This window comes from Diachasma alloeum, unplaced genomic scaffold (assembly GCF_001412515.2).
Source record: "Diachasma alloeum isolate Michigan unplaced genomic scaffold, Dall2.0 Dall_scaffold_00214, whole genome shotgun sequence".
NCBI classification, from domain to species: Eukaryota; Metazoa; Arthropoda; class Insecta; order Hymenoptera; family Braconidae; genus Diachasma; species Diachasma alloeum.
In genome coordinates, this window is record NW_021680379.1 from 1,224,993 (window position 1) to 1,240,920 (window position 15,928).

Below are 15,928 nucleotides of genomic sequence, written 5' to 3' on the forward strand. Positions count from 1 at the left end.
CTCCTCGTACATCAGGAACATTACGAATAAATCAGAATACTTTTTTAACTTAAACTAGAAATTTACCTTAGAACCAATCCGGGTCAAAGGTTCAACTACTCTAAACACTAGGTGATTCAGCGTCCACTGACGCATGTCTCCAAAAAAAACTTCCTTCAACCGAATGATTATTCATAAGACATTCCGATGCCCAACCCTACCATAAGCAATCGCCAAATTTCTTCTCGATTTCGTTTTTCCTTTTCAAAAATGCAAAATTGCTCTATTACTGACATCGGTTCAATTGGGATTATTGATTAATCTACAGAGTTTTGTTTCTTTAATTTTTTGGGATGAGAATGAGAACAGAGTATGAAATATTTGAATTTTTTCGGCGTAAAGTATCTCTCTTTAGATTTTTTCAACATGTTTTCATCAATTCCAAGTGAATCAGAAACGTTCTTAATAAATCAGAACATTTTCTTTTTTCTGAGGTAAAATGAAACATTCCCTTGAAAAAATGCGCATCAAAAGTTGAACGCATACTACTAATTATGATTGATTTCTAAATTTTTAGACAATTTCCCTCTCTTTTTTCACTCTCAATAAAATTCTGGTGGAAACAGAAAACTATAATCAGTTTGACCCAAGCTCAATTTTTCAGATTTAAAATAGGAATCTTTTTATAATTTTAATTTTGTGACGGACTGCACTGATACGACACCTTCAGGCGCTATTTCTTAACCGTGTTGGTTAGAGACGCTGGTCGGTGTAGCGTGTGTCAAATGGAAAATGTAGACAACAATTAAATAAAATCATTTTTTACGGTGAAGAAAAGGGTCGATTAAGTGATTCAAATCCAAAAATAGGGAAAGAAACCAAGAAAGCAAAATCGGAAAATAATTGGTGTTCGGGTACTGACGCATTGAAAAATCAACCGTCGCTGTACTCGAATGATTCACTTAACCCCCGACCGGTCGCGTCATGGCACGAGCGCCGTTCTGTCTCGATTTTTATTTTTACGCTGAAACGTTGTTGAGAAAAAATGTGAAAAAATTGGAATTCCTACTTTCCACCATGTCAAACATTTAAACAATTTTTGTTCTGTGCATCTTTGCACCGATCAAAAATTAAAATTCCTTAAAAATTCGACTCGGTCAAAATCTCCATGTTTAACCTCTAAATGCCAAATTTTCGCACCGAATGGAAATCAATTTTTGAATAATGTTTTCACTTCTCTCCTTTTATACTGATATTAGTTGTTAGTTGAACGTTCAAAGTTACTCGTTTAATCATAAATGCATAATTTTTTGAACTTTTTTTCCTCAAAATGATAAAATACACGGATTGGCGCAGCCGATCGGCTCATCACGCGACCAGATACATTTGGTGGAGAGATGCGACCATTCGAGGGTTAACATCACCTATGAAACAAGTTTCCCCACACCTCATCATCCTTTTCTTCATCAAAATATTGTTCCGAGGATTAAATTTATTGTTGAATGATTGATCTATCACAGGGGAAAATTAAAGAAGAGAAAGGAGTAAAATTACAGTTCACACGAGTTGGAGAAGGCACTGACACCTCTGAATACTGGGCAAAGCTTAGGAGCAGTGAGCAGACTCTACCAAATACCAAAGACGACTCTTTATGAGAAAAATATAACAATTGTATATATAACTAATTGAATAAAGACTTTAATTAACTCGACACGTTAGAAGAATCATTTAACGTGGTATACGAGCACAAGAAACTGCACTATTCGGGTTTAGAGCCTTTGGTCGTTCGAGTACTGATTCAAGAGCCATTTGACCGTTCAGGTACTGACGTTTCGACCGACTCGTCAATTTTCTTTTACTATTATTCACAAGTGCATGAATTTTCTATCAAATTAATTTTTTTCTACGTAAATAACACTGAGGTTTACAAAGAATCAAGTTTTTTGGCGATTCTATTTCAAAATAATGAGAAAAACGCGTTTTATTACTGGAAAATTCTTACACGTTCGAGTACTGGTGCCTCCACGGTAGGTGATTCAATTATCGCTTGTCGTCAAAAACTTCTTTCAACCGAACGAATATTCATAGGACATTCGAATTCCCAGCGTTAACATGAGAAATGCACAGATTTTTTTTTCGTCCCATATAACGGTAAATCCTTTTCTCACTAATATCATCGCATCGCCCACTTTTTTCTTTCTTAAATGAGAGAAGGATCCGCTAAATAAAGTATTGGATAGGTATTGGAGTAAGAAAAGTAATCGTGTGAAAGATGGTATAAAAAATTGCCCCTCAAAGTAACGGGCAAACCCACCCACCCAAATTCGGTATCTCCGATGGAATATCGACGATCAGAGTCACGCCTACACGTTACTTGATTCTCCATTTTTTTTCCTCCTTTCTATGTACTTTCTTTTCTCATCGAATGAGAGAGGACATTACGAATTCGATGGGTGTACTTGGGAGGGCCAGTTCGATCCGTTGAAAATTCCCAACGAAAATCCAACGACTTCGGAAGAATAAAAAAGTTGAGAAGTTTAATCCAAGAAGATTTATCTCCTCACAATATTTCATGGAAATATTTTCATTTGAATACATTGAATTCAAAGAGAATTCATAAAGTGCAGGAGTGAAATTTTGTGAGAAATTGAATTGCAAAAATTTTTCGAACGAAGGGGGAAAAAAAAACATTCAGTTCTGGCGAAATTTCTCCTCTTCAAATCACATCATAAAAATTTATTCGTTTTCATTCCTCATTATTCATCGCAAACAACTGCCAGACACGCGACAAGATGAATTCTCATGTTGAAAAAAAAAGTTATGTCAATTCACTTTCTCTTACCGATTCGACACTTCCACGACTGATACCAATTGCTCCGGAATAAAATGTGCAAATGCTGATAAGGGGCGGGGAAAAGGGAAACTTTCGACTTTTTCAAATATTGATAAGTCAAAAACCAATTAATCAATTGAGCGTAATCTGGATTCACGGTAGAAACGAAAGTGTTATTTTCGTGGAAACAGACTTATTTTATTTCGCCAACAACTTGAAATCAGACATGAACATTCAAGTAAAGGTTGGAAATTTAGATTTGGCTCACACCTAATAAATCTTCAAACATTAATTAATTAATTAATTGATTAATGCATCCATTAAAGCGATCCAAGTATCTTTGACAGTTTGGTACAGACCACATTGTAAATTCAACCATTTTCAATCATGAAATTTGTCAACTAAATTGCGTGAGAAAAATTTGAAAACAATCATGAAAACATTGTCAGTCAGAGTCATTCTATGTAATTACATTTTGCACAATTGTCCAACATCTCAGGCCGAGCGCACCGCGTATCTATACACGACAGAACTTCCCCCTCCACTACCTCTAAATGATTTTCATTCGGTATAATAAGGGGACGACAAATCGGAAAACTGTCTTCAGTTACATATAAATCGCTTATGAGCTTTTCAACGGTGTAGCTATTGCATTTTTTGGATGAACAGTAAAAAAGATATGCGGATAGTAATAGACTGATATTGGCATTCTCGCGATACAGATTATAAAGTCGGAGAATCAAGTTACAACGTTGGCAGCGCCGATCCAACTGAGCCTCACATTCAACCTCGAAGTGTTGCCACCAGTGCATTCTAACGTGGGTTGTCATGTTGTTATGAGAACCACGAGAAACATTTTTTCTCACTTGAAATCATTTATTAGAGTAAAAGGAAAAATCAAATCTGTTTTATTTTTTTTTCTCGCCGAAAATTCGAATTTCTTCTCGTCATATCTCTGTCCGTACCTTGCAGATGAAGATAGTTTGTGAGGTTATGTTTTTTTTTCAATGACAAGATTTCCTGAAATTTCAGTGAAAATTGAAGATGATGAAAATTTCCGAGATTTGACATGGAAAATTCAGCGGAAAATTTTCAACAGTGGACTAGGGTGAACAGGTCAATTTCTGGATGGGGGTTAGTTTCTGCGAAATGAAATAAAATAAAAATTGTGCTTATTATTCCACCTTTCAATAATATTACTCGTGTGTAATCATATGATCAATTATTTTTTCTATTGATCGACATTTAATAAATAAATAAAAAATATGGCCCAGTCGTCCAGAAATTAAGGGTTTCGACGGCGGCATTCAGCTATATCTTAATTTAATTATTCTTTGTTTCGTTATTTTCATTTCAAATAATTCTTTTTCTGCTAATTAAAACATTCTTGAAGGTATGGAAGTCATCATATCCCGATCTAGGTGATTCGTTTATGTAAGATCCTATCACGAAACTCGATTTCCCTTAACCGTCGAGCATTTGGCTTGTTCACCCTAGTCCTGATCAGAAACTGTATCATTCACCTGAAGTTGGGGAATTCTCGTTTTGTTGCTACTCAAAAATTTGCAATTCCATTGAATTTTTTCAAAGTTTAGAAATAAAATGAAAATTGTACTTATTATTCCACCTTTAAAAAATTATCAAAAAGACCGTTGTCTTTATTTAAAATTTTTTTTCCCCTGAGATCAAATTCAACATCACCCTCCTGAAAATTATCACATAACTTTTCCTGAAATGGCAATGTTTTTTCTAATGATGTCAAAAATTGTGAAATTTCTAAATTTCGTTTCCGAAAAAATATTCTCCTTTGGAAAGCTGGAGAGTTCCACTTTTCGCCATTTCAGATATCTGTTGCATTAAAAAAAAGACAGCGGGGAAAAAAATTATGATACTTGAAGAGGAAGCAGTGCTTGACCCAGTGTTCCAGACAAATAGACAGTCCATCTCGCGAAACAAGAAAAATTAAATGGTTTTATATTCTAAGAAAGTATCTGGATCGTATATGTTGCCAGAATTATTCTAAATTCAATTTTTCAATTGCGATCATAGAACTGTAATGTTTTTTTTCATTCTGGCGTCATTTCTCTTTAAAATTTGTTTGCGGAAAACTATTACCGATAAAAACTTCATGAGTTTTCATCGAACTTTGAATCGATCAAATCAATAGTTTCTGAGAGAAGACCATTAGGGCCAGTTTTAAAAAGCGAGTTTACAACGTAAGGCACGCGAACGGAAGAGGCCAATCTCTGTTCCAACCCCCATAATTTTTTTAATTTTCTGAAATTTTGTTTTTGTCCACTTACAGAGAAAGAATCGCTCGATAATGGTAATAATAATGATAATAACCGAGCGGAAAGAAAGAATTTTGATGTTCAATTAAAAATTCTGAAGTTCTCGATTTTAGCGTATTTTTATTTCAATTCAAGAATAAATATTAAATCAGCGATCTCAGCAGGAGATTCTCGGAGCAAGGATAGTTCATTTTCAATTCAAGACAAGAATATATGATAGAGATAAGACCTGTGCTCCGAAATGATCGAACATGGATGTGTCAAATTTTGAAGTCAAGAATTTCCCATATTCTTAAGAGGAGACTATTATGAGTCTTGAAGATAGCGGACGATTGGAGTGAGCTTTCTGATGCATTAAAGATCGATTATATACGTCCAAAAAAGAAATATTAGTCCAAAAAATTGATTGTTTATTGTTCGTTTGCCCCGCACACGCTTAAAATGTTAAGAATAGTTCACGGCCTCTAATTTTGGAGTGACAGAGTTTTTTTTTCAAAATTATTGAAAAAATGTGTACAATAACAATTACGAATTATTTTTTTGAAATTCGACTCCTACACAGCGAATTTTGTTTCATTTAATATAAAAATTTGCCCTGTTCATGTAAAATTATTTATTATTCATTATTATTAATATTATTATTATTTATTTTTCAGATTTCGTTGTTTATTATTGCAATTGTTTAAACCTTCGCAAACCACAATCATATTTGTCAATTAAATTGTATGAGAAGAATTTGAAAAAAATCATGAAAATTGAAAGTCATTTGAATTATCTAAATAGTTTATAAATAAATAATTGAAATTGTTCAGACTTTCGGAAACCTGATTTTTTTAGCCATGAAATTGATCTCTGATTCCGAACAAACGATTTTGATGGTGGAAAATTGATTGTTTATAAATTATTTATAGAAAATGATCGTAATTTTCAGAAATTGCAATTTTTAAATGATTTCATCAATCTTCTTCTAAAAGGAAACTTTCTTTTTTCAGATTTTTAAAATGTTTTCTAACGATTTGAAATTCAGACTTGCAAAGTATAAATAATAAAATCATTGCAAAATGTCCGGAAACTTTGGGTCAAGTTGGGCTCAAATGAAAGCTCTGATGTTCGACTACAACAGTAGAAAAGAATTTGACTGGAGAAAAAACAGCCAAAGTACATTGTTGAAAAATTTCGTTTGAATTTTCCATGGCAAATTACGGAAATTTTCATCGTGTTCAAGTTCCACTGAAATTTCAAGAAATCTGGTCAATGAAAAATCAAATATTCCGTTGATTTTCTGTGCAATTGATATAGAAATCAATAAAATACTTGATTTTTCAGTTCAATTATTCTATGAAAATTCAGAAAAATCAGGAAAATTTAGGGAAAAATTGACAATTCATGTAATTTTATTTATAAATATTCATGTTCCACTGAAAATTCAATCAAGTTGTGAAATTTCCATCTCACTCCCACAGAAAGCTCATGAATTCTCGTGAAATCTACTTGAAACTTCAAATTTCATAACCATTTTTTCCCTAAATCCGATTCAATGTCACTCTCATAAGAGTGACTATAATATCTTCCATGAAATTTCACAAAAATTCTAAAAGGGTGCAGTTGGATATCATTAATTCAACAAAATAGAATATTCTCCTGTATTGCTCCGCATACACTCACGAGTAATAGTTGTGAGGCTATTATGACGGGGTGACTGCTCCAAAAATTGATTTTTTTTTTGCACAAGGCGCAGAGACAATTAATTGGAAAAATTCCACACAATATTTTATTAAATTCAGAAGATATATCCACCGAACATTAATAAATAATATTTTACAAAAATTCATGTTTTGCGCTGTTTTGTGGTGGAAAATCCACATGTCCCCATAAGAGCCCATGCTAAATTCCAAAAATTATTGGATTACATCACATAAACGGTTTTCATCAGCAATTTGGAATTTCGTGGACGAATTCAAGATGTAAAAACTTCGAACCCGATTTTTTTTCAGACTTTCTTCTACATTTTTGGCGACCCGCCATAATACTCTCAAGAAGAGTGACATTGAATTTTATTTGAGAGAAAAGACTTATGATTTTTCAAGTTTCGGGTAGAATCCGCGTTAATTGAAATAGCTTCAGATGAAATCTTTCCATTGAACATGAATATTCAGTATCAAAGCAAACTTTATTGTCGAATAACTCAGAAATCGAGAATAATTTCATCTGAATTGTTTGATTTTTTCTAATCTTCGCTGAAATCAGTGAACTGAAATCACAGTTTAAATGAATTTTTTGAAATTTCATGGAAGATTTTATAGTAAATCTCATTAAAGTTACATTGAATCGGATTTAGGGAAAAAAATGGTTATGAAATTTCAATTTTTAAGTAGAATTGACGGAAATTCGTAAGTTTTCAGTAGGAGTGAGATGGAATTTTCAATTTTTCCCTGAATTTTGACAGAATAATTGAACTGAAAAATCAAGTATTTCATTGATTTCCAGATCATTTAAACGGGAAATCAATGGAATATTTGATTTTCCAATGACAAGATTTTCTGAAATTTTAGTGGAACTTGAACACGATAAAAATTTCCGGAATTTGGCACGGAACATTCAGACGAAGATTTCCAACAGTATACCATGTCGTTTTGGAATGGCGAGATTTTGTGAAAAATTTCTGAGATTTTCCACGGGAAATCCAAACCCAAAAAAAGAAACCGAAATAAGGGAGGGTGGGGTAAAATGGACACTAGACTTTTTTTCAATTATTCACAACTCAGAAACAAACTTATCAATGGAGTTCAGTTTAGGCTCGCCACAAAGGGCAAGAATTGCTCTTTGCACTGAAAAAAAAAAGATTAAATTTGGTCACTATTTCAACCTGTCATTATCATTTTTAAAAAAGTCAAGTGTCCATTTTACCCCAACCTCCCCTTCAAAAAGTTATTTTTCCGAATAAACATTGTAACCCCTTTAGCAACATTGGAGAACCACTGTAACTGACGTTTTCCACGTATTTAGAAAGTAAAATGCTGAAAAATAAGACGTTACCTGTCACTCACTGTCCCAATGCGACGTGGTCCATGCAGCCGGGATCTTTAACACCGGTTTTACAAATATAAATTCAACAAAACTCGCTCAACAAGAACTATGTGTATCGAAAATAGAATATAGTTGGGAATTGCCCCTGGGGGTTAACACCAGTTTAGTTTGTGAAAACGACGTGTATGAACTTAACGCCGGAGTGAGAGAGTCAGTGTTTAGGACAGGGGGCAGGTCGAGGGGGGAGAGGAGAAGGAGACCGGTGGAACCGTGCTTCCTTGCGTCCTCTTCTCGTATCGCTCAGCACGCCCGGTTCTCCTCGTCCGGATCACAATCATGTATGAATGTCTCTCATCCCCTTAGCATGCACCCAATGCAGACAACTTTCGTCAACACACTCCACAGAGATGAGGAGAGAGCCCACCAGATTATTCGCTATCTCACTTTTACTTGTTTTCCGTTTTTTTTTCACTCTTTTTCGGAGCTTAAAACAAAACAAAAGATACGACTCGACCTTTCTATCCTCCCCAACGGACTCCAGATAATAGGATTGGCGCACTCCGAGTTATTACCAATTTTTACTCTCATTCGCGCGCATTTCCATCGCCCAGTGTCAATTAATTCGACAAAAACACTACGAAATAAACATAAACATGTCAATTGTTGTGACTTCACTCGCGCCCGTCTGACAATCAGACTCAGCTCACTCGCGGCCTCCACTCACGTTTGCAATAATTAGAATGATTCGGTGAAATATAAAAACATAAAAACGTGGAGAGTCGCCGGTCGAACGCTGAGCAAAATTACCCCGGCGCCAACGGTCTTCGCGGCTTCGCGTTCCGCGTGCGACTGAGACGAGAGTGTATCCAGCGGTGGACGACTTGTGGAGGGTTTTTCTTTCGTTGTGTGCGCGCGCGGCTCGCGTCAAACGAAAATGAAACGCGAGCCTCGTAGAAGTTAGCCGCGCACCGAGCTGAGGCAACACTCCGGAGTGTTACTGAATTTTATACTTTTCATGTTCTGTGGGATTGGGGGTCTTTAATTGTTATTGGGGGAAACGGAATTCGTTTGAGTCGTATTTTTTATGGGGAATGGGTGAGTGTTGAGAATGGGAAAGTATTGTTTTTTCTGAAAGGCGCGGAAAGATGGGATGAGGCGGGATGGATTTGGATATTTTCTGGTTGCGCATTTTCAGTGTTGTCGATTTGAACTCAATTTGAGATCAAATTATTCATCGATTTTACTACTAAGGATATCCAAGTACTTTGGCTATTTTTTCTCCAGTGAAATGATTTTTTACTTTTGTAGTCGAACATCAGAGCTTTCATTTTAGCCCCATTTGACCATAAGTTTCCGGACATTTTACAACGCTTTTATTATTTAAACTTTGTAGGTCTGAATTTGAATCTCGATATTGAATCGTTAGAAAACATTTAAAAAACTGAAAAAAAAATTAGAACGCTTACTTTTGGAGGAAGATTGATAAAATAATTTTAAAAATGCCATTTTTGAAAATTACGAGCATTTTCTATAAATAATTAATAAGCAATCAATTTTCCACCATAAAAATCATTTCTTTGGAATTGTAACAACTTTATTAATATTCAGTCTATTCAGTCTAAAACAATAAGGTTTCCAAAAGTTTAAACAATTTCAATTATTTATTTGTAAATAACGAATGTTGTAAAAAATAATAATTCTCTGTAAAATATAATTTGAATGACGCTGAATATTAATGTTTTTGATCAAATATTTCTCACGCAATTTAATTGACGAATTTGATGATATTTAGAATCATCAAATTTATAGAAAAGATACTTGGATATCCTTAATTGGACACAGGGCTAGGGCTGATAGGCTGACCAGGGGAAAAAATGGAAGTTACAAAAAATCATAAAATTTAGGTGACTCTGGGTATTTAATCGACCAGCCGCGTATGTATCTATCTATCTATCTATCCTTAATTGGAAATTCAACAATATTGAGTAAGATATGTTAGGCAATCATCGATGATAACTGGAATGATAACTAGAATAGCTAATGATAGCTGTAATTTTCAAACTCATTGTGAAATGTTAATATCACATTTAATGGAATTTTCAATTTCTCCGGTGGTTTTTTCGTATCGTTTGGTTAGAAATTCAGTATCTCTTAATGGAATGTTAAACACTACATTAAAATGTGAATCGCTCGGCATCTTTTAGCTGAGATACAAAATATAAAAAGAACGAAGGAGGTGTAAAAGAAAATCGCAATGCAAAAGGTCAGGGGAAAATCTAGAATTTAAATCACTGAATGACTGAAATTCGATTCTGCATTAGAACGCTGAGATTTCAGAAATATCTTGGACTGATAAAGATTTAGAGAGACATGTCAAATGCGCACCACTCCTCATATCTGAGGGTTTTTCTACCGCTTTTCCCTAATCATATTGTTAGTTTTAAATCACACAAGCTCACGTTAGAGATCGGCCAAAAATCGCAGGCGGCTGTATCGAAGATACAGCCGTAATTGTACGTGGATATTAAAAGGCTGAGTTGAATTTAAGGGTCAGTGCAATCTAAGAGTCAGCTCACCTGACCCTCAAAATCGATGTGACGCTCAGACTCATTTGACCCTTATCCTCGTCTTAGACTCATCTGACCCATACTCACAACTGGCCCTTAAATTAAACTGACAGTTGAGCTCAACTGAGGTTTTTAATTAACTGACCCTTACAAAGCAGACCCTTGGATTCGCCTGACCCTTCGCACTCTTTTGACCCTTAGGCTCAGCTCACCTTTAAACTCAACTGACATTCAATCTCAACTGAGGCTTTCACTTATCTGACCCTTAGATTCGCGTAATCTTTTGGACTCAACTCACCCTTATACTCATCTGACCCTTATACTCAACTAACCCTTCTGACCCTTGGACTCAACTCACCCTTCAGATGCACGATTGTTTGAACTCCGAACTAATGTTATTAATGTACTAACACTAATAATTTAGTTACGTAAGTCTTTGACACGGTAATGAATTTTTTAATTATCGTCAATAATGACCATAATACAATCAAATGTGGACGTCGAAACTTACAACGTACGTTAACAGAAAACAAACGTCATTAACGTTGAGAGTACGTTTAATATACGGTGGATATTGAGTGTTTTTCAACGTCCATGGGCCTTCCCGTTGAGATAAGTTGAAAGTACGGAAAAATTCGGCGGAGAATTTGGACATCAAAGCAATATAGATTCAGAACATTGAAACTACGTCGGGAGACCCGGTAAAATTTTGACTCGGGATACGTCCATGGTCTTTCCTTCTTTCTCGAATTTCCTAGAAACTCCTTGAATTGTTGCGAAATTTCAAGAAACTTCTCGAATTACCTCGAAATGTCTAGAATTTTCTAGAATTCCAACAGATGGCGCTGCACATAAGGATCGTTTTCCAAAATGACCCTCCATATTGAAACCATAGACGTATCCACCTGAGACTGCGATAAATAATGTAAATACACTGATAGAAAAAACTATTTTTATTGAGATGTTTCTTTCTTGGAACAAGTATTATATGCTTGAACCAATTTCAAATAAATAAGATCTTACGGTGAATATCTATTATTTCTTCTTGAGATACATTTACTTGCATCAAATAAAACAGCCCTTGACGTCAAATCACATGAATTCACAAAAAAAATGGAAAACTTCTATTTTTTTTAACCTAATACAATCTCCAGTCGAGAGATTTTCGACTTTCATGAATTGATAAAAAATTCGTACCTACGAGATGATTACATTGACGAATGAATTGAATGTTGTATTCTCGAATGAAGCCGATGTGTAAATTGAGCTTTCCGTACACTAAGAGAAAAACAAACACGTTGTCAAACAAGTCTTGTTTGGGCCAACAAAATCGCTAGTTGAAAATTGCCAAAAAAGAATTTGTTTGGTCCAAATTTGAAAGTCTCAAACATGAATAACTGTTCTGTTTTCGACAGCAACGAAATATTTGGCTCAAGAGGCGGATAATTCACACCAGACGGTGCCTTTTCAGGATGAAAAGATCTCATACAGAGAAAAATTTATCAAAAAAAAAATTTAATCCCTAAGTTACAAGATTGCTATCATATAATTATTATTGTTTCATTTAAGGGTTCATTTCTTGTCTGTGATTATTAGACAGCCGAAACGAAAAACTACTATCCCTTGTTTCGCATAAAACAAAGATTTTTCGGGAGCAAAATACGTATAGGAGTATCGAATAACGAAGGAGTAATGCTAGAAATGACATTTCTTGTGTTAGAAAATTATGCCGAAGAATTCCTGAGGAAATATACGTATGGGAGAAAATTGCATTCTCTGCGTGTACAGAGAATGCAATTTTATTTGAACTACTAAATCTATTTTTGCGATAAAAATTTTTCATTCCGGCATACTCACTGCATGTTTGGCAGAAAAAAATTATTTTTTGATAATTTTCAAAAAAATATTTTCTTGGTACAAGTAAGGCTTGTTTGAGAACTTTGTCGTTTTCCTCTCAGTATACATCACACTGAACGAAATTTGTGATATCCAAATTTGTGTTGAATTGCCGTAATCTGTGATTCTGTTACTATAAACTAATGCTGTTTTTTTTAGTTAAGAAATATAAACTTTTTTTCTTTCAACGACGTCTTACTACAATCTCAAAGCTTTTTCGCCTCTGGGGGTTTATTCTCGACTTGTTTTAACAATGATTTTATGAGGAATGAAAATTCTTCCGTTGTAGATCCTTGCAATTGGTAGAAAATCTTGTTGAGTTTTTTTAATGGTCAAGTTGCTTCATTCAGTTTGCTCCTCCAAGTAGTCTCATCTCCTCATTTTTGATACTAGCAAACCGGTTTGCGCTGCGCCGTAGTCCCTTTCGAAAATTCAACCCCTTTTCTAATCCTTTTTTCCCCAAAAACTTCATCTCATCCGCAACCGACGACAGTCACACACTGATACACAACTTGTTTGTTCTTCTCTCCCGAAAGATAAAAAGACCGGTTTCATATTGCATCTTTGAAAAGAGAAGAAAAAATAATACATGAAAAAACAGCTGCGGCTCTTGAAAACGCTCATTTGATCGATACAATATACTTCCACAAATATAAAAAAAAATTATACGTTCCATTCGTCCGATTCTCTTTGCATTTACTTTCGCGAATAATTTTCTAAAATAAGAGAACATGTAAATGTAAGAAGCCTCGGGTATTTTCTGGAGCATTTTGAATACACCGTGTTATTACACTGGAATTGACTTTATGGCCAATTTTTAATGAAAAAAATTTTCAAAATTATATGTTACTCATTTTTTTTCAGTTTCTTATGTTTTGATTATTATGATGAGAACAAAATGCTTTCAATTTCTCTTATGGAACATAATACTCGGGATATTCAATTGAGATCCTTTTGTGAAGCGAATAAGAAAATGAAAGTGAACCTCCTCTCATCCTAAATTATTCCCATAACTATCAACAATTTTAATTATGAAAAACACGTGGGAAATTGCTTTTGTCTTAATACAGTATAGTTTTTTGCTAATAAATTAACAATATGCATCCATTAGTATCCACTTATTCGATGAAAGTGAAGTTGAAGTAGGTCGTTTTAATCATAATTGAATCAATTGTAACCTTTCTTTTTTTATTCAAATAATCAGTGGAATTTTCAAAAAAATGGAACATCAACCAATTTTTGAATGCTACGAGAATCATTTCCAAATTCTTCTATATGTAAATAGAATGGAAGAATAATGCTATATATATTATGGAATGAATTTGAAACATCATATTTAAAGAAACCATCAGAAAGTTCACTTTCAGAGTGATTTACGAAAAATTCTAAATTTACAAAAATTATCATAAAAATCAAACCAACAAATATAGATCTCGTAATGATCTTTTGACTTCGTCAGAGTGACTTTGAAATAAATATTTTCTTAACTAATACAAAATTTTTGAAAATTATCCTAAACTAGAGGGCTATGCCCCCTCCTCGCTCTGCTCGCCAACCCCCGTATGACCCCAATGATCCTTATTCTGACCCTTGTCACCCTTAATCTGACCCTCATTATACTCCTCCTGACCTTTATTTTGACCTTTCATTTCTGAACTTTAATTTTGGAGTATTCATTTTGAACACCAAATTTTCATCACCAAAAGTTGATTTGGATTTTCACAATATAGAGAGATATTGGAACCTTTATTTTGGCCCATGTGACCCTTAGTTTCTGAAGTCCATGACCCTTATTTGGAGTTTTAATCTGACCTTTGTGATCCTTAATCTGACCCTTGCGACCCTCATTTGGATCCTTAATCTACCCCTCATAAACCTTGTGACCCTTATTTTGAACCTGGTAACCCTTGGTTTTTAAGCCCCATATTCTTCATTTGGAATATTACTCTCACTCTTATGGAGCCCTTAATCTGATCCTTGTGACCTTTAAACTTGTGGCCCTTAATCTGACCCAGATAACCCTTTATTTTGACCCTGGTGAACCTTATTCTGGCCCTCATGACCCTTGTGACCCTTAATTTCGGAGTCTTAACTTCGAGTACCAATTTTTTTATCACTAAAAGTCGATTTGGATTCTTATAATATAGAGAGAAATAAAAAAAACGGTTACAGCAATCGCCTCCATCTTCGAACGCCATCCAAAAGACATCCAAATAATTTTTTAAGCCATCATTCAATGAATTCAGAATATTTTTTTTAGATATAGTGGGACAACTGATTTATTTTAATTAAAAAATTAAAAAATATAATATATGGATTAAATTTTAATTAATGTCCATGGATAGGGCTCAACAATACCTACATTTGAAAAAAAAATTAAATTTCACCGATTTATTAGCGAACAATTAATGAAAAAGTTTATATACGCATACATACGGACAGGATCTAAAAATGTCATATTCGGACTATCTGAATCCTAATACGTTGATATAACACAAAAAATCCAAAACTTAAATTTGAACGATTATAATGCTTCCATTCGGAAGCAAAAATGTGAAAATCATTCACTAAATTCCCAAATTACCTCACTTACAATGCATTTATGTAATTATGTCCTTTGTAGTTGAACGAGTCCCACAGTCTCACTAAAGAAAAAAATCCAAGAAAATTATTCTCATGTGCCAACCGGAAAAGTCAGAAGGTTACGATTCAGTGAATACGTTTGAAGAGCGATTGGCACGTGTCACGAGCATTCGTCGAACTTGCCCGGCATCGATTACACGCGCTACACTCGGAACATTTCACACGTCCCGGGAAAAGAAAAATTGTCCGCGAAGAGTGGGGATAGTCAATAAAAAAAACATCTACTTAAACTTGAAAAAAAAATCCAACTCGGGTGTTTGCCGTTGGTTTAGCATTCAGAGACGGGAGTTTTAGTCGTCTTCAGACATATAGGAATTGACTTACCGTTATGCGAACATCGTAAGAATGACCATTATTTGCTGAACGGAACGAAGATACAAAAAGCTCTAAAAATCCACGAATGAAAAAAAAACTGCAGATAGATAAATTTAATAGTCTTAAGGATATTATGACATGGAAAGGGGATATCCCAAAAATGCCGAGGAGTGAGTTGAATAATTCAAACATATCATTTAATCCATTCAGAAACCGTGTGGAAAATATAAAAATCCCAGGTACAAAATAGCAATGAAAACAAATTCCAATTCCAAAGTTATACATGAGGTTGAAGAGCATCGATAAACATCGGTGTTTTTCCAATACTACTCCTCAATGGGTAATGTGGAAAAAATACTAAACTTATCGAGGCTTCA

The 15,928-nt window shown here is 34.4% G+C and overlaps 1 protein-coding gene across 1 annotated transcript in view; it reads right to left on the reverse strand.

Moving 5' to 3' along the window:
• Positions 1–8,191, reverse strand: part of LOC107037256 (solute carrier organic anion transporter family member 3A1) — a 73,796-nt gene extending 65,605 nt beyond the window's left edge. The window contains exon 1 of the mRNA XM_015255717.1: positions 8,140–8,191. The gene's annotated coding sequence lies outside the window, so the exon portion shown is untranslated. The remainder of the gene's footprint in view (positions 1–8,139) is intronic.
• Positions 8,192–15,928: the final 7,737 nt, after the last annotated feature.